We start from the raw sequence: 18851 nt of genomic DNA on the forward strand, positions 1-18851 counted from the left end.
AGCACAGCCTTTGATCATCTGAGGAACAGGCTGATTGATGACAGACAGCAAATCTGACACCAAGCTCATAATGTTTAAAATTCATTCACCGAGTATGGGCAAAACTGAGCAGCATTTATTGCCCATCCCTAATCACCCTTGAGAAGGTGGTAGGAAGCATCTGCTGCCCTTGAGCTTTGAGGCTGATGTTGATAAAATGTGGAGCTTGAAATGCACAGCAGGTCAGGCAGCATTGGAGGAGCAGGAAGTTCAATGTTTTGGGTCAGGACCCTTCATCAAGATAAATATTACTTCTTTCCATTCAAGCAACAGTCTCTGCTTTGATTTCATGTGTGAAGCATTTTAGACTGCTCAACTTAGCATTTGAATTACACACCTATCTTCCCAATTCCCAAATATATTCAAATCTTCTTGCAGATTATCCTGTTCAAGTTTGGAGTACAACATCTTTATTACTTACATTTCATTTGCAAATGTTGCTCTTCACTTTAGTTTACATTTAGAGATATTTTAAGAAAGTGGTTGTAATCAAAGACCCCACTAGCAATGTGTTGATCCCATATTACTACTCATTGGGTTCTGTCATTCAACTTATTACTTATCTATTTTAAAATACTTCCACTGATTCTGGTTTTCTTTACTTTCAGTTTCAGCCCTTCCCTAGAAACATTATCAAAAGCCTTATTGCAATTGAAGTACACTCTATGAACATGTTTACCCCATCAAACTCCATTGCTGAATGGTTTAGATACATCGAGGAGGAAATCTTAGTTCAAAGCCTCTTAACTTTGTTGTTTAGATAGATATTAATACAGAACTGAATAATAGACATGATAAGAAATTAACCTCAAAGATACTCAAATATTCAGTATGTAGACTTTTAATTCCCATCAGGAGAAAATGAGGACTGCATATGTTGGAGATCAAAATCAAAAAGTGTGGTGCTGGAAAAGCACAATCAGTCAGGCAGCATCCGAGGAACAAGAGAGTTGACATTTCGACCATATGCTCTTATGCTTGAAGAGCATGTGTTCAAAATGTTGTTGACTCTTTTAATTCCCATTGTCCAATAGAAGCCAAATTAAATAGGATTAAAATTCCAAACTTTAGACTTTTATTGCCCACTGGCCATTTTAACACACATTTCTGAGGCAGTTGTGCTCACTCAGCTCAGATGGGAATCAGTGACTGGCATTATACTATCCAATTTATTGTTAATCAGACTATTCATTAATAGGCTGGTATGATTGCTGACATCCTGAAACATACACATGGATTTATTCTTTAGTATTAAGGGTCTGAGCTACAAAGAGGAGCCAAAAAAAACTAGGTTTCATTCATTCTCATGATTTAAGATGGCCAAAGAGGATTTGACAGAAAAATTGAAATGAAAAAATGATTAGCAATAAGCATTCTTTATTTTCATTGGTATTGGGATAGAATGTAAACATGGTATTGAAAGGAATTTTTTTGGAGAGTTACTGGAATGTGAAATGCTTTTCCACAGGTGATTAATGTTACATTGAGTTCATGAAATTTAACTGCACAAAAGATATGATTCCAAAGTACGTACAGGCCTTCTCATTGCATTCTAACTTGGTTAGAAATTATTGCATTTTACCTTCCATTTAATGGATTGTCTACTTTTGAAAATTGTGGCTAATACCTCCAGTCCACTGGGCAACAGCAACATCCATTTGTCCAATAATGTAATGTTTGTGTGATTTATGGGATTTCCAGGTTTTCAGGGAGAAAGTGCTCAGTTCAGCAATCAATTTTACTGGCATGTAGTACAATGAAACATTTCCCATTATTTTTCAAAAGCAACCACACCTTCCTGTTTTCTTTTAAGTTTGGATTTGAAACATTTGAATGTTAGAAGTTCAAATTTGCATCTGAAAGCCAAAATGGAAGGTTGAAAGTTTGAGATATCCTTATTAAGTTTGAGAAGAAAGAACATAAATAGGTTTTTGTATCAGGTTTTTAAAAAGGTTTTGGTGATAGCTTTTTGCCAGGTGTAAATATTTTCAGATTCAGTGTGTATTATGTACTGCATGAACTGAGTTCTAGAATATTTATAATTCTTTGCTTTAATTTAGGTCCAAGTCTGTAGTTATTTAAAGTATGTTTGTCTGTCATAAATCTGGAAAACACATTTTCTCAGAGTCCAAATAATAACTGGTAAATGTCTTTGAACATATGTAAGCAAACAATAGTGATAATTTGCTAATAACTGAATGATATAAATCACAGATTATATAATGATTACACAGGGCACATTTTGGAAACTTGATGATTGTAGTCCATTATTACAAATCCAAGAAAGGTCAAGGATATTACGTCATAAGAAAGAATATTTCTCATTTGAGATGGTAGTGAAGTATTTTGAATCTTCAACATCCTGTGCCATGATAGGCTATGAAGTAAGGGGTGGATAGAAAATTGCCGGGTGAGTCACTGTATCTTGTCAGCCTAGTTGCTGACTCAACAGCAGCACTGTCAGAGTGTTTGAAATGGATTGTTTTCTTGCTTGTTTGAATGAAGAATTGTTGTTTGGATGGAGAAACCTAAACAAAGGGAAGAGAATGTGAAATAAAAGGTACAAAGGGGCTTGCATTTTGGAACACAAATAAAAGTCACAAGTGGTATACATCCTTGAAGTCATCTTTGACAATATGTTGATAAGTAATTACTTCAATATTGATATTTAACAGAGACAAATGGATGAGCAGTAGCTGGAAGGGTATATTTACATTCATCTAACAACAGTGTAGTGCCATTGCTGCTTTTTTTGTAAGACTTTAAAGAGTGGTGAAGGTTACCAAAGTCATGTAATGTTATAGGAGATAATCACTACACAATTCGTTCAGTTGAAATCAGTTTATTTTTATCAAATTTGTAGTTTTGTCAATAGGTTGGTAATGTATGGGGAATGTAGACTAGTAATGTCAGCATGGTTTGGGTTATGAGCTAGTTTTCTGTCTCCAGTGTGACCAAGTTTTTGTAGTTGTGCCGATTTGGAACAAGTAGTACACATTTTTTCATGACTTCGAGGGTGTGATTTATCATTATCAAAAATAATTGCTCATAGCGAGAAACGTAATGATACAATTGAAGAAGTTGAGTTTGACACATGATAATTTTGTAATTCCTGTGATTTATTTGTCTTTGAACGTTCAAAGTTATTACGTAGCTCTAAACCATTGTTGTAAGAACAAGAAAAAAAGTAAACATTATGATTTGTTTGCTGTTATCAAGGACAGTAGAGGTACAGAGTAAATGCTTGTAGGAGTGGATGTTTCCAATATTGGAGTTATGTTTCTATTTTGATATCAAAACAAGGTGGCAAAGCGTAATCACAAATTATTTATCTTTCTATATATTATGTATTCTGTAAGGTAGCATTTGTAAATCTTCCACACTACTACAATTGTAAACATGAATTGCCACCCGGAGTTTGCAATATATATTTCCATGATATACTATATTAATGAACATGCCAATCCGTGTGTTTCAAAGCTATGTTACACAATGTGGTTATCTTTCATATGTTCATTCATGGGATGTAGGCGTAGCTGGCAAAGCTAGCATTTATGACCCATCTTTAATTGTCTCATCTCTGAACTTTGGTGAACCCTACCATTTTCTCGGTCTGCATTTGAGCGAAAGAAGTGACTCCGTCTCGTCAAGTATTGTTCTGAAAATCAAAGGAGGGGAGTGTATGAGCGGCTGATGTGCAATCGGTTTATTTTCATAACCGAGCATGTGGGAGGGTGGGATTCCTGGCAACACCATCTCCCCACCACCCCCCACCTCCACCCCTATGTGGTGACACGGGGCAATGGTTGTGCCTGGAGGAGGAGGAGGAGGCAGGCGGGCGGGTGGCAGGAGGCAGGGCTCAGCCCCAGGTCAGTCAAGAGTCAGAGTCAGAGGCGGAGGTCCGGCTCTGCTTGTCTCCAGGCGTGCTGCAGCCTTTCCAAACTGCACCGCGGCAGCAGCGGGAACAGCGAGCCGCCTGTCACTCCCCGAGCTGCCTCTCTGCCCCCCTTTAAAGTTGATGAAAGTCCCCTCCCTGCCCTCGATTGGTTGAACTTCCTTTATTTCCGTCAAGGGAAAGGAACATAGGGCGGTGCAGCAAAGCGGCTGGAACATTTTCCAGCGCACGGGGAAAGAGATGATGATCCATCAGGTTCAGGATTTGCCCACGGGCAAGTGAGAGGAGCAGCAGCTGACGGGCTGGAAAGCGGCAGCAGCGCAAGTGGCCAGGGAGCTGTCCAACTTTCAGCACCAGCTCCCAACTCTCCCAGAGCAGCTGAAACCCAAGGTTGCTCGCTGGTGAGAGTGAGAGGGCAGTGATGGAAGCCGGCAGCAGTGGTAGCAGTGTGCTGCCTGCCGCCAGTAAAGCTCCCAAACACTTGTGGAGACAGCCCCGAGCCAACGTGAAGGTGAAGCAGCGCGGCTTCTCGGACACAGACAAGTACCTCCTGCACAGAGCCATGCAGAGCTACGCCGTGGACACCGGAGACAGACCGGGTCTCAAGAAGTCTAGGATGTCCTGGCCATCCTCCTTTCAGGGACTCAGACGGTAAGCTTCCTCTGGATCGGAGGCAGTTTTATTTTTTTCAGGGTGGAGGAGAGGGCAGTGTGCACATTGACTCGCTGCCAGCAAGTGGACAGTGGTCTTGTGTGGAAGGGGGCCGGTCTGTGAAATCAAAAATACAATGTCATTGTTTATTTTTGTTAATAAGTCATCCGAGAGCTGTGTAACCGAGACCCCTGCCATAGGGAGGGGTTGGCGGAGGGGCTCCTCCCTATCTCAATGGAATAAGGGATTGGTGTGGGTAGATAGTTGAACTGGTGTAGATAGAGAGATGTGGAGTTCTTGCACTGCTGTTTGTGTTCAGTCGACTCTCTTCTTGTGTCCCAGTATCCAAACGCTGTTGTGCACAGGTTGCTACTGGAATCGATTTACAGTTCCACCCAAGTGCTTGACTTATCATGATTTCTTCAAAATGTCGATTACTGTGATATGTAAAAGATACATGTGATATAAGATACTGGGTGTCGGTTGCTAAGAACGAAGTTTGTGCATTCTAGTATCGCCATGAGTAGGTTCCTTGGGCTTTACTGCTTATGGACGAAATGCATGGGATATAAGTACGTTGATTGGAGAAGGGAAAGGGCGAGAGAGAAACTGTATGTTAAGTCAAAGGTACAAGTTTTTTGAATACTTCACGTGAATCGAGAGAAATTAGGGATCCACGTTTCTTTTCTAAGTGATCCAGAGTTTGTAATTGTAAACGAAGGAGTTGCAGTGTGCACCACTACCGAAACGGTGTAGGAAAATAGTAACAGGTGCCCTTGCATTTACATGAAGAGTTTGATATTACTTTTGGGCAGCTTGAATGATTATTTCCAGTGGGTCAGGTTATCAAACTTAAAACTACGTAAATTTATTTTCTCCAACATTACCTTTTTGAATGCTCATGTACAGCACTACATTTTAAAAGCAAGACAATCAGATTTAATGAACAGTATAGCACGGCAGTGTGCTATACTGAACTAGAAGCTTTTATGAACGGTATAGCACGGCAGTGTGCTATACTGAACAATCAGATTTAATGAACAGTATAGCACGGCAGTGTGCTATACTGTACAATCAGACTTAATGAACAGTATAGCACGGCAGTGTGCTATACTGAACTAGAAGCTTTAAGACTCAATCACATGTATGTGCTGAGATGCCTGAACTCAGATGGGTTGGTCTTGCTGATGCTTTCAATTTGTCTTGGCTTTCCTGGTACAAAGTAAAAGATTACATCAGCCAAGGTTTATTGCTGCTTACCAGAGATGTGGCAAAGTTAGTTGGAAGAACGTGATTATCTTGGACAGTTTTGCAACACCACACCTGAACAAGCAGCGGAATATTTTCCTGAGAGTCCCAATGCTGTCCTCAACAATAGAGAAGTGGAGTGACTCATTGTTATTCTATTCTGCTGCTGTCAGAAGTAATCAGCCTTGGCTACAGAGGATAACACTGGTCTCTCAGCTGTCATTCTTTCATATCTACCATCAGAAATGAAGACAGCACAACTCCTGCAGAAGGAAGGCATCATAGCTACTTTCTGAATAGTGCAGATTTACTTGTTATTTTTGTGCAGTTTGACACCAACTGAGGATTAGTGAAATTTAAACTCTACCCATTCATAAAGGGTGTAAACTTGATAATGAGGAGTCTTGTGAGCCTCCTAATATATGTGCCATTTATTAAGCTCTGAATCCTTGGCAATCCTGCTGTCTGGTGGAAATACTGTGCTTGCCCAGCTGATGCTTCATTTTTACAGAGTGTGATGGTATAATATCTTAGAAACACTGTGCTTTTGTTTTTAAGGAAGCTTTTGCTTCCTTCTTTCCTTCCTCCCTCACCCCCTCCCACCCCTCACCCTTCCTTCCATCTTCTCTGACAGCTGGCAAGAGAAGGGACAGGAACATGTTGACTAGAAAAATAGATCAAGATGCCATGAGTTGACAACTAGGTGAAGCTACCAAACAGAACAATGTGTGTGACAAACAGCATAAACATTGAGTGACAGACAGAGCTAAACTATTCTACAACCAATGGATCAGATCTAAGCTCTGCAGTCCTGCCCCGTTCAGTTATGAATGGTGATAGACATTTAAAATACTCACTGGAGGAAACAATTCCATAAATATTCCCATCTTCATTGATGGGAGAGCTCAGCACATCAGTTCAAATGAAAAGGCCAAAGTGTTTGTGACAGTGTTCAATCAGAAGTGCCAACTGGAAGATCCACCTTCTCCAGAGGTCCCCAGCATCACAGAGGCCAGTCTTTAGCTAATTCGATAGACTCCAAGTGATAACAAGAAATGCCTGGAGGCAGTGGATACTGGGAGAAAGTGAGGACTGCAGATGCTGGAGACCAGAGTTGAAAAATGTGGTGCCGGAAAAACACAGCAGGCCAGGCAGCATCCAAGGAGCAGGAGAATCAATGTTTCGGGCATAAGCCCTTCTTCAGGAATTATTCGGCACTAGATACTGCAAAGGCTATGGGCCCTGACAATATTTTGGCATTGGAATTGAAAACTTGCTGAACCTCTGACCAAACTCAGCAAAGCTGCAATTGAACTGGACTAGCCATAATAAATACTATAGCTACAAGACCAGAGTCAAGAGTGTGGTGCTGGGAAAACACAACAGGTCAGGCAACATTTGAGGAGCAGGTTCCTGATGAAGGGCTTATGCCCAAAACATCGATTCTCCTGCTCCTTGGATGCTGCCTGACCTGCTGTGCTTATCCATCACCACGCTCTCGACTCTGAACTCCAGCAGCTGCAGTCCTCACTTTCACCTTTTTAGCGACTAAACCAGGCAGAGGATAGGAATTCCACAGACAGTAACATGTCTCCTGGCTCCCCAAAGCTTGTCCACCATCTACAAAGCACGAGTGAGGAGTGTGGTAGAACATTTCCCACTAGCCTGGATAAATGCAGCTCCAACAACACTCGAGAAGCTTGATGTCATCCTGGACAAAATGGCCTGTGTGATTGGCACCATATTCACAAACATTCACTCCCTCTACCAAGGACATTCTGCAGCAGCAGGGTGTACCACCTACAAGATGCACTGCATAAATTCAGCATGACTCCTTAGGTATCACCTTACAAACCCATGACCCTTACCATTGGGGAAAAAAAATAGCAGCAAAGAAGTTCCTTGAAGTTTCTAACAAGTGATGACATTAAAGTATAGAATGACAATAACCAGCAAGAAATATAAAAACAGGTAGGAAGAGCTTTTATAAGTATATCAAAAAATGAGTAACTAATGTTAACATTGATGCATTAGAGCATGAGACTGGGATTTTAACAATGTAGTAACAAGAAAGTGGCAGAAACTTTGAACTGATATTTAGTATTTGTCTGTGTGGGGAAACAATGCTAAAAGCATCCTAAAAATAGTGAAAGCAAATGGCAGAAACAGAAGAAAACTTTTAAACAAAAAAAAGCTATCAATAGAAAACAAAATATGAAAATTAATTGGACTAGAGGCTGACCATTCTCCTGGATGTGGTAGCCTACACCCCAGGGAAGTACGGAATTCCCTGGATTCTGAAAGATTCCCAAAGGATTCTAAATGAAACACCTCTTCAAGGAAGGAAAGAGACAGAAAGTTAATTAGCCTAGCATCTGTCATTGAATGAATCCTCCAATTCATTTTTAATTTATTAATTTTACACAATACAACTGAGTAGCATCATCATAATTTTATGTAGGAGAGATTAAGTTTGTCAATAATTATTATCATTCTTTGAGAATATAATGCATTGTGTGAATAAAGAGGAAACAGTAGATGTAATGTATTAGATTTCTAAAGAACATTTGATGAACTACCCCAAAGATAACTACTCCATGAGGTAATAGTTCATTGTGTTCAAAAGTAAATTGTTGGTATCGACAAAAGGTGGAAAATAAAATCAGAATAAAAGGTCACTTTCAATTTGGAAAATTGTAATCACTTGTGTGCCAATTCTACGAGGGCTTATTATTGACCTTTTATTGGAAGGATAGAAAGGGGGTGCAGGGACTGGATGATGCAGGTAGGATAACTTTGCTATAAACTATATAGGGAATTGGTAAGACCACAGGGATACTGCATACAGTTTCAGTCTCCTTATTTAAGGTGCAGTATTCTTGTATTGTGATATTACAGGGAAGTTTCATCAGACTGATTCCTCGGATGGAAGTGTGTCTAATGGGCAAGTTTTGCACAGGCTAGGTCAGTGCTCATTGAAGATTAGAAAAATGAGAGGTAATTTTTTTTTAAACATGTAAGATTCTGAGGGAGCATAATGATAAGTACTGAAGGGGTATTTGGAACCAGAGGACATTGTTTCAGAATAAAGTTGCCCATTGAAGATGATGAGGTGGAACTACTTCTTTCAGAGGGTCACAGACCTTTGTAATTATCTACATGGAGATTTAGTTGTTGAATATGCGTAAGGTAGGTTTTGAGTTTCAAGACTGTCAAGGGTTAGAGGGTGATAGGTGCAGGCAGGGAAAGAGAGTTGAAGCCATCCTATTAGCCATGATCTTTATGAATAGTGGAGTTGTCTTGAATGATATCTTGGCTTCTTCTGCATCATCTTACGTATATTTCTAGACAATTTTGCAAATTTCAGTGTCTGTGTTATCTTTGGAAACCTGAGTTTTGTTTTGCTACAACAGTGGTTATGTCTTGGTACAAGTGAAATTCTTATTTTTAAACATAAGAGGGGATTCAGAACTGGATTGCTATTAATCTTAGACCATGTGCTTGTAAATATGAAAAGCTCAAAAATAACAGTTTACTGCAATGATTATATCAACTAAAGTTTGTATCGTTAATTAACTTCATAGAAGCTGGAAGATTAAATATATTAACATTCATCTTTAGCTTTGAGTCAAGAGACCTGGGTTGAACTCCCACGTGTTCCAGAGCTATGTAATAACATCTCTGAACAGTTGGTTAGAAAATACGTAAAACAGGCCTTTAAAAGAAAAAAAACAGACATACATATGCCCAATTATTTTCAAACATTTCCAGCCTGATATTTAATACCTCAAATTATATATGCATTTCCAAATTTGTTTAAAATTTGAAAACAAGGCAAAACCACCATCAAGAAATTGTTTCTTAATACAGAGTCTTTCAGTCATACAGCATAGAAACAGACCCTTTGGTCCAACCAGTCCATGCCGAACATAATCCCAAATTAAATTAGTGTCACCTGCCTGCTCCTGACCCATATCCCTCCAAACCTTTCCTATTCATGTACTTATACAAATGTCTTTTAAACTTTGTAACTGTACCTACATCCATCACTTGTTCAGAAAGTCCATGACATGCATAAATCGCCTCTGTGTTAAAAATTTGCCCCTCCTTTTCTAATCTTTCTCCTGTCTCCTTAAAGTGTGCCCCCTAGTCTTAAAATCCAACATCCTAGGGAAAACACAACTACCATTAACTCTAGCTATACCCTTCATTATTTTGTAAACTTCTATCAGGTCGCCTCTCAACCTCCAACAGTCCAGTGAAAAAAGTCCCAGCCTATCCAGCCTTTTTTTATAACTCAAATCTTCCATACCCGGCAACATCCTGGTAAATCTCATCTGAACCCTCCGATCCTTTCAATATCCTTCTTTTAATTAGACGACCAGAACTGGACACAGTATTCCAGGAGAGATCTCACTAATGTCCTGTCCAACCTTAACATGACTTCCCAACTCCTACACCCAAAGGACTGAGCATGAATTATGATCTCAAAGTTGGCTTCTTTAGAAGCTTGTCACATTTCTTTAAGGGATGAAAATAGCCTTAATTTGTTATAATTCTGTGTCATCTAAAAATGGGATGTTCCCAGGGAGCTGGGGTGAACTTCCCTTCTTTACACTACTCCTCCTTCGGTTAGTCACAATAATGATAACTAAAATGTTCTCCTCTAAGTCCAACTGAATGGTATTTTTGGAAGAGCCAATTTAACCAAGCTTTCTTTATTTAAAGAAGAAAATAGTTAGTTGGCTTCTAAATCTTGAGAAAATAAGATCAATATGACACATGCATGAACAGACTTAGAAGGGGAAGGTGAGTGCAAAAAATTTTTTAAAAAACCAGTCTGACTTGTCCCGAATAAATAGATCATAAAATGTTCCGCTAGTAACATGGGTGATTCCGGAAATGCCAATTCCGGCAGTTGAGTAGTTGTTTTGACATTCTTGGTTCTAAAGTTAGCTGAAAGGAACTTGTGCAGTTTCCTTCTGCAATTGCTTTGTTAACCTGAGCTATATACAGATATCAGAGAGAGACTTTATATTTTTGAACTTCCTATCCAAGGATGTCTAATGGATATCCTCAGCTATTCATAGCACACTTTCCACCGTGGATCTTGAACCCCAAGTGAGCAAACTATCACACCAGAACTCTTTCATGAAGGGTCCAGGAATTTCAGTTGATCTTAACCACATTTCTTGTATAATTCCTGGGAGGGTAAAATATAAACGTGTCTTTTGCTAAGAACTGTCAGAAGATGGTTTACTATTGAGAGATGTTCATCAGCCTGTCTATCTCCATAGGCACAGGAGATCAGAGTTGTTTTTGTTAGAATGGCATCTATTGAAGTTTTGCTTTCTGAAATTCCCTTGAGACTCTTCAGGTGTGAAATTCAATGATTCCTCTTGAGAATCAGTATAGTACACACTGGAATGTTGCAGCCAATACCTGAATTTCTATTCTTAATCATCTTTTGGCTTGCATGTCCTCTTTTCTCAACAAAATATATTTGAAAGTTATATATAGCAATATGTAATTCATGGTTATGATCCATTATCATGACACTAATCACTATATTATACAAATATTGTTATAGAAAACTGTCTGAATGTTCTAATATTTTCTCATCCTCTCCTATTTGACATCTGGCAGAATCAAACACATCTTATAATTCAAAATTAGGTGGGAGGAGAACAACTTGTGAAGGTAAAGATAAGGATATTCAATTTCAAGCAATTTTTTTTTTTAGCAAACACATTTAGTTGTACCGAATACATTGCACTGGCAGCACATAAATACTTATTCACCATTGCTAAATTTACTTAATCTGGATTCTATCTCTGTGGCATGTCAATATAGCATAAATGGCAAACCTAGTTGACTTTTGGTAATAATATGAAAACTTTGTTAAACAGAAACTGCGGACAGAGTGAGACTGTGCAAGTTGGACCTAAAATGTGTCCAATATCAACAGTGTGCCAGTGAAACTGTCAGAAGTCACATTCAGGACTTGTGAACCATTTTCAATTTTTGGCTGCGTTGAAATTTGCTATTGGTACCATTTCAGTACTCTGCTTCTGTTACCCAGTTTGGTGAGATGAAAAGTGAGCAGCTAGCAATTGATTATTCTCGACCTAACATCACCACTAATAGTTATCAGACAGTATAAGTACAAAATTGGTAGGTCACACATTAACTTCTCAGGGTTGTTTATTCCCTGAAATTTCAGTGTGAGAACCCTTGATGTATGTATACATTATCATGTGTGTGGGAACAGTCTGTTTTCACTGTTTACCTACAAAGTGTTTTGTATTTCTAAACAATGAAAATAAATTTGGCATTTTATATGAAAGTTTCGGAATGTGTATATGTGTTCATTATGCTTAATTGCCATTTTAAAATCATAGCTTTCAAAAAGAGGTTAGTTTTTGTGTGGACGTTGACATCAACTATTTTGTAATATTATAGATAGTGTAAATTGGTTCTGGCTAGACTTTCTGAAGGTCAGTGGATTTACTGCTTGACGTTTGAAACCAATATGCACAAACCAGTCTAACCTTTATATTTGTTACAAAGACATGGCTTTTATTAATAATGTGAAAATCTGGGCTAAAAGAGGAAATGATATGAGCTATTTTCCTTTGCTCATATTTTGCTGTTCACAAGAAAACATGTTCTTAACTTCATTGTTCATTTTGTCGATAAGAAGAAAATTCTGTAACCATTCGTGGGCGGCACAGTCGCACAGTGGTTAGCACTGCTGCCTCACAGCGCCAGAGACCCAGGTTCAATTCCCGCCTCAGGCAACTCTCTGTGTGGAGTTTGCACATTCTCCCTGTGTCTGCGTGGGTGTTCTCTGGGTGCTCTGGTTTCCTCCCACAATCCAAAAATGTGCAGGTTAGGTGGATTGGCCATGCTAAATTGCCTGTAGTGTTAGGTGAAGGGGTAAATGTAGGAGAATGGGTCTGCGTGGGTTACGCTTCGGCGGGTCGGTGTGGACTTGTTGGGCCAAAGGGCCTGTTTCCAAACTGTAAGTAATCTAATCTAATCAATTATAAGAATGCACCTTCTGTGATAATTGTGAAAAATTGCATGTCAGCCTGGAAGTGCAATGTCTCCTTTTGGGGTTGAAAGTACAATGCATTGAGACACTTGCCTGCTGCTTTGAACATGCCTGTAGTGGCATATCATTGATTATCCTGAAGAAGGGCTGATGCCCAAAATGTCGATTCTCCTGTTCCTTGGATGCTGCCTGACCTGCTGCGCTTTTCCAGCAACACATTTTCAGCTCTGATCTGCAGTCCTCACTTTCTCCTCTATCATTGATTCTCACCTGACCGAAGAAGCCATTCAGTGAAGGGGGGGCAGAGATGTGAGTGTCAGGTGTGAGGGACGAAAACAGAAATTGCTGGAAAATCTCAACAGGTCTGGCAGCATCTGTGGAGAGAAATCAGAGTTACTGTTTCGGGTCCAGTGACCCTTCCTCAGAACTGATGGTAGCTAGGAAAATGTTAGTTTATATGCAGAGGATAGGTGAGGGAAGGGGGCTAAGGAGTAACTGATAGGTGAGGATAGAGACCAAAGAAAGAGAAGAACAGTTGGACAGACAAAGGAGTGGATAACAGTCAGTGTAGGAGAATGAATAGCTACTAATGGGGACAATTAGTGGCTAAAAAAGAGTTGTTTGTAATAGCAGGCCATGTGATAACAAGGCAAAAGTGAGGACTGCAGATGTTGGAAACCAGAGTTTAGATCAGAGTGGTGCTGGAAAAGCAGGCAGCATCCAAGGAGCAGGAAAATCAACGTTTTGGGCAAAAGCTCTTCATTAGGAATCTGTGATAACAAGGCCTGGTGTGTGGGGGGTTGGGAGAAGGTGCCTCAAGCCCTAAAATTGTTGAATTCGATATTGAGTCCAGAAGGTTGTAGAGTTCCCCAGCAGAAAATGAAGTGCTGTTCTTCCAGTTTGTGCTGTGCTTCGCTGGAACACTGCAGCAAGCCTGAGCCAGAGATGTTGGCCAAGGAACAAGGTGGTGTAATAAAGTGGCAGGCAACTGGAAGCTCAGGGGTTTTTTTGCAGGCAGAACATAAGCATTCTGCGAAGTGGTCACCCAGTCTACACTTAGTTTTACCATTGTAGTGGAGACCACCTTGTGAGCTGCATGGGGAAGGTAAAGCACTGTTTCACCTGGAAAAATGTGTGTTGGGCCCTTGGATACTAAGGAAGGAGGAAGTAAACAAGCAGATGTTATACCTTCTGTGGTTACAGGGTAAGGCGTGGTGGGGCTGTGACGGAGGGATGTTGGTGGTGGCAGTGGTGTTGGACTTTGGGAATGAGCAGGGCACTGGTGTAGCTCTTTTAAAAAAAATCTGCACAGATATCCCAGTCCAAACAACTGTTCTGCACAATCTTTAATGATTCATTTAAAAATCCTTTTAATCATTGAAGTAGAAAAACAAACAATACTCTTAGGAATCCTCACAGGCAAAATCAAGTAGGACTCAATCAAATCAAGTCAAACGTGTTGAGAAAATGAAAGACAGATGTAAATATTAGATGAAATAGGATATTTTATTTGTTGATTAAAACAAGTTAAATATTCCAGAAGTTTGAACATTCTGGTTTGTGGTTAAATCTGAAAAATAAATAATTCAATTATGTCAAAAGCATTTCAACCAGATTTATCAAAAGTTTGAGCTAAGGAAGCAGAACACAGAGCCTCTTGCGATGTATTTTATGCACACAATCTAATCTTTGCATAAGTTTGCTTTACATTTGGATAGGTTTGAGTGATGTCAAATAATCTATGAGAAACAGACTACAGATTTAATTTTACAATCAGCTGAGAGAGATTGCAATCAACAGTGAACACCACAGTTCATGATAAAAGTGCATGGAACAGGCTTCAGTACCTGGAGATATTGGCTCATCAATCCATAAATCCTCCATGGTTGTAGGTAGCAGTAAACTGTCGCTGCCTTAAAAGGGAAGCAAGTAAGTGGGTAACTGATTAACCCAGTTAGGATCCTAACTTGAAACTGAGATATGGAGCAGAAGGGCCTAACAGTGTGGGCTATGGAGAGGAATGTGGCAAATTCATGTGAGTCCAGTGAGCCCTATCTTGACATCAGGATGAACTCACTACCTCTTTTAACTACGTCCCAGGTATTCAGGCAAGGTTCTGCTCAGGCAGAGATGAGTTACCTATTAAAGGGGTTATGGCCTGATAATGATCTTATAACTGCACATTTCACCTCATTAATGTGCAGTTTCCTTTCCTTCCATCAACCCCCCACCTCCCCCCCCACCCCCACCCCTGAACTGCCCGGTGAGCAAACGAGATGCTCAAATTCTCAACCTAGAAGTCAGAATGGGTTCCTGGTGATTTCAGCTTGCAGCTGGCTGTGAAGAATCTTCATGTTGGTCATCACGAAACTGTATCTTAGGACATGATCTGTGTGCCAGCCACAAGCACCCTTCACCAAGAACATCCACATTCAAAACTGCCAGCCTCTCGGATCGAGAGTTGGATTTCTGGTGAGCACCTCACTGGGACAGCTCTGCCATTGATTGAGCAAGGGACAGGCTGGCAGTTTTGAATGTGAATATTCTTGGTGAGGCTGCTGGCTGGAGGAAAGCAAGCTGAAATTCGGAATGAGGGAGCCAACTGTATTCGTAAGGGGAAGGGGATGGGGGGAATATGGTAAATCTCTAGAATAACATTGGGAATGTGGGAGGATGGGGGGGTTTGCCCATAGTCTGGAGAATGTTGAATTCAAAGGAAGAAGCAGTGTATAAACTAGCACAGTCACCTTCTATGTACCTTAGGCTGGTGTAAGCCCATGCAGGTGGTTTGGGTGATGTTCTAGGGAGGTCCCAAGTCTACAGAGTGCATGGGAAGGGCATCCAGAAGGAGGATCTGGATCAACTGGTGCTCAATGGCATGTGCAGGTGGAGGCTGGAAACCACTGCTCAAAGTGAGCTCACAATCACCTGCCTGGGACTGAGCAGGAGCCTGGTCTCTGACAGGCCTCCAAGTGCCAGTGGCCTGGGCTGTCTCTTCCTCAACCAGCCACAGAGCTATTACAGGAAGGCACTCGCCAGCTTGTGCTCCAAACCTTACACTCCCACCAAGGTGTCAGTGTCTGGCTGGTGGGGGCTGCAGGAGGCAGCCTCATTGATGCTTCCTCAGATGTCAAGGAACTTTCATCCTCTGAGGTCAAGGGGTGACTTCTTCTGGACCAGGCTATTGATCGTCAGGGGCATCCCACCGGGTTCTGGCAGCTTGAAGCCAGAGAAGATTGACAGTCATGGTTAGTAGTCTGTAATGAATGTCACTGATAGTGCAGTTACTGTGAGAGTTGCAGTGGAATGAAGAATGGTATTGACTTGGGTGGCAGGACATGAAAGTCTCAACATCCCCACAGGAGCACTCCCAGTGTTTGTAGAAGAGAAACCCATTCAGTCCACACCAACCCTCCGAGTCCCACCCAGACCCCCCTCCCCCTACCCTGTATCCCTATATTTCCCATGGCTGATCCAACTTGCCTGAACACTATGGTCAATTTAGCACGGCCAGTCCACCTAATCTGCACATCTTTGGACTGTGGGAGGAAACCGGAGCACCTGGAGGAAACCTATGCAGACATGGGGAGAAAGTGCAAACTCCACACAGACAGTCACCCGAGGGTTGAGTCAAACCTGGGTCCCTGCTGCTGCAAGGCGGCAATGCTAATCACTGACCACCATGCCACACTCCTGCAAAAGACAAGATTCTCAATTGAGCGAGGAGTCTGATATTAGGCATCCCTCCAACCACTCTAGCTGTTTCTACCCTGTCATGGGCTGCCTTCAGAATGAGAGCAAGGGAGAGATTGAGTGGGCTAAAAGTGGCTGGCATGGCTTTTGGTGCATGTATAGGTGTCGAGACATACAGAGTTGGCCTTGGTGGGTGAGTTGGCAGTGCAGGAGACATGCAGGGCTTTATGGTAAGAGGGACTGGAGGGGCAATGAGAGAGAGATGGTGTACGTGGCAGTGAGAATTGTTGCGCATGTTGGAAGGAGGGTACAGTTGCAGAGATAGTGAGTGTAAGATTGCAGAGTAAAGAGTGTGACACTAATCCTGGAAGAGCAGAGGAAGTTATTGAACTTCTTTCTACACTGTTGTCCTTTGCTCTGCACTGTGGAGACAGTACCAACCCAGGTGGGAACCTCTGACTAGGTTGCCACAATCTGGTGGCATGGCCTCCTCTGCCAGTCCACCGAGAAACGGATGGCTCTCCACCAGAATATCCCGTCTGCCAGGACCTCTCGGTCTCTGTCAGAGTATCATGGTGCCTTTGTCCCCTTCGACAGGAAAGGAGAGGTCACCCTGCTAGGAGTTTTCTATAGGCCTCCGAATACTTCCAGAGATGTAGAGGAAAGGATAGCAAAGGTGATTCTTGATAGGAGTGAGAGTGGTAGGGTAGTTGTTATGGGGGACTTTAACTTTCCAAATATTGACAGGAATACTATAGTTCAAGTACTTTAGATGGGTCAGTGTTTGTCCAATGTATATAGACAGGCCAACAAGGGGCAAAGCCACATTAGATTTGGTACTGGGTAATGAACCCAGCCAGGTGTTAGACTTGGAAGTACATGAGCACTTTGGTGAGACTGACCACAATTCGGTTAGGTTTACTTTAGCGATGGAAAAGGATAGGTATATACCACAGGGTAAGAGTTTTAGCTGGGGTAAAGGCAATTATGATGAGATTAGACAAGATTTAGGATGCATGGGATGGGCACAATTGAAATGTGGAGCTTATTCAAGGACCAGCGACTGCGGGTCCTTGACAAGTATGTACCTGTTAGGCAGGGAGGAAGCTGTAGAGCGCGGGAGCCGTGGTTTACGAAGGAAGTTGAATCTCTTGTCAAGAAGAAGAAGAAGGCTTATGTTGGGATGAGATGTGAAGGCTCAGTTAGGGCACTTGAGAGTTATAAGGTAGCCAGGAAAGACCGAAAGAGAGAGCTAAGAAGAGTCAGGAGGGGACCTGAGAAGTCGCTGGTGGATAGGATCAAGGAAAACCCTAAAACTTTCAAAAGGTATTTCAGGAATAAAAGAATGACTAGAATAACATTAGGGTCAATCAAGGATAGTAGTGGGAAGTTGTGCATGGAGTCAGAGGAGATAGGGGAAGTGCCAAATGAATAATTTTTGTCAGTATTCACACTAGAAAAAGAAAATGTTTTCGAGGAGAATACTAAGATACAGGCTACGAGACTAGATGGGATTAATGTTCACAAGAAGGAGGTGTTAGAAATTTTGGAAAGTGTGAAAATAGATAAGTCCCCTAGGCCAAATGGGATTTATCCTAGGATTCTCTGGGAAGCCAGGGAAGAGATTGCAGAACCTTTGGCTTTGATCTTTATGTCGTCATTGTCTACAGGAATTGTGCCAGAAACTGCAGGATAGCAAATATTGTTTCCTAGTTCAACAAGGGAAGTAGAGACAACCCTGGTAATTATAGACCAGTGAGCCTCACTTCGGTTGTGGGTAAAGTGTTGGAAAAGATTACAAAAGCTAGGATTTACAATCGTTTCAATAGCAATAATTTGATTAGAGATTGTCAGCACAATTTTGTGAAGGGTAGGTCATGCCTCTCAAACCTTATTGAGTTCTTTTGAGAAGGTGACCAAACAGGTGGATGAGGGTAAAACAGTTGTTGTGGTATATATGGATTTCAGTAAACCGTTTGATAAGGTTCCACACGGTAGGCTATTGCATAAAATATGGAGGCATGGGATTGAGGGTGATTTAGCGGTTTGGATCAGAAATTGGCTAGCTGAAAGAAAACAGAGGGTGATGATTGATGGGAAATGTTCATCCTGGAGTTCAGTTACTAGTGGTGTACCGCAAGGGTCTGTTTTGGGACCACTGCTGTTTGTCATTTTTATAAATGACTTGGATAAGGGCATAGAAAGATGGGTGAATAAATTTACAGATGACACTAGGATTGGTACAGTTGTGGATAGTGCTCAAGGATG

At 41.2% G+C, this 18851-nt stretch overlaps 1 protein-coding gene across 1 annotated transcript in view; it reads left to right on the forward strand.

Moving 5' to 3' along the window:
- Positions 1–18851, forward strand: part of pde4d (phosphodiesterase 4D, cAMP-specific) — a 1329084-nt gene that overhangs the window by 307118 nt on the left and 1003115 nt on the right. The gene's annotated exons all lie outside the window — the stretch shown is intronic.

This window comes from Chiloscyllium punctatum, chromosome 1, assembly GCF_047496795.1.
Source record: "Chiloscyllium punctatum isolate Juve2018m chromosome 1, sChiPun1.3, whole genome shotgun sequence".
NCBI lineage: Eukaryota > Metazoa > Chordata > Chondrichthyes > Orectolobiformes > Hemiscylliidae > Chiloscyllium > Chiloscyllium punctatum.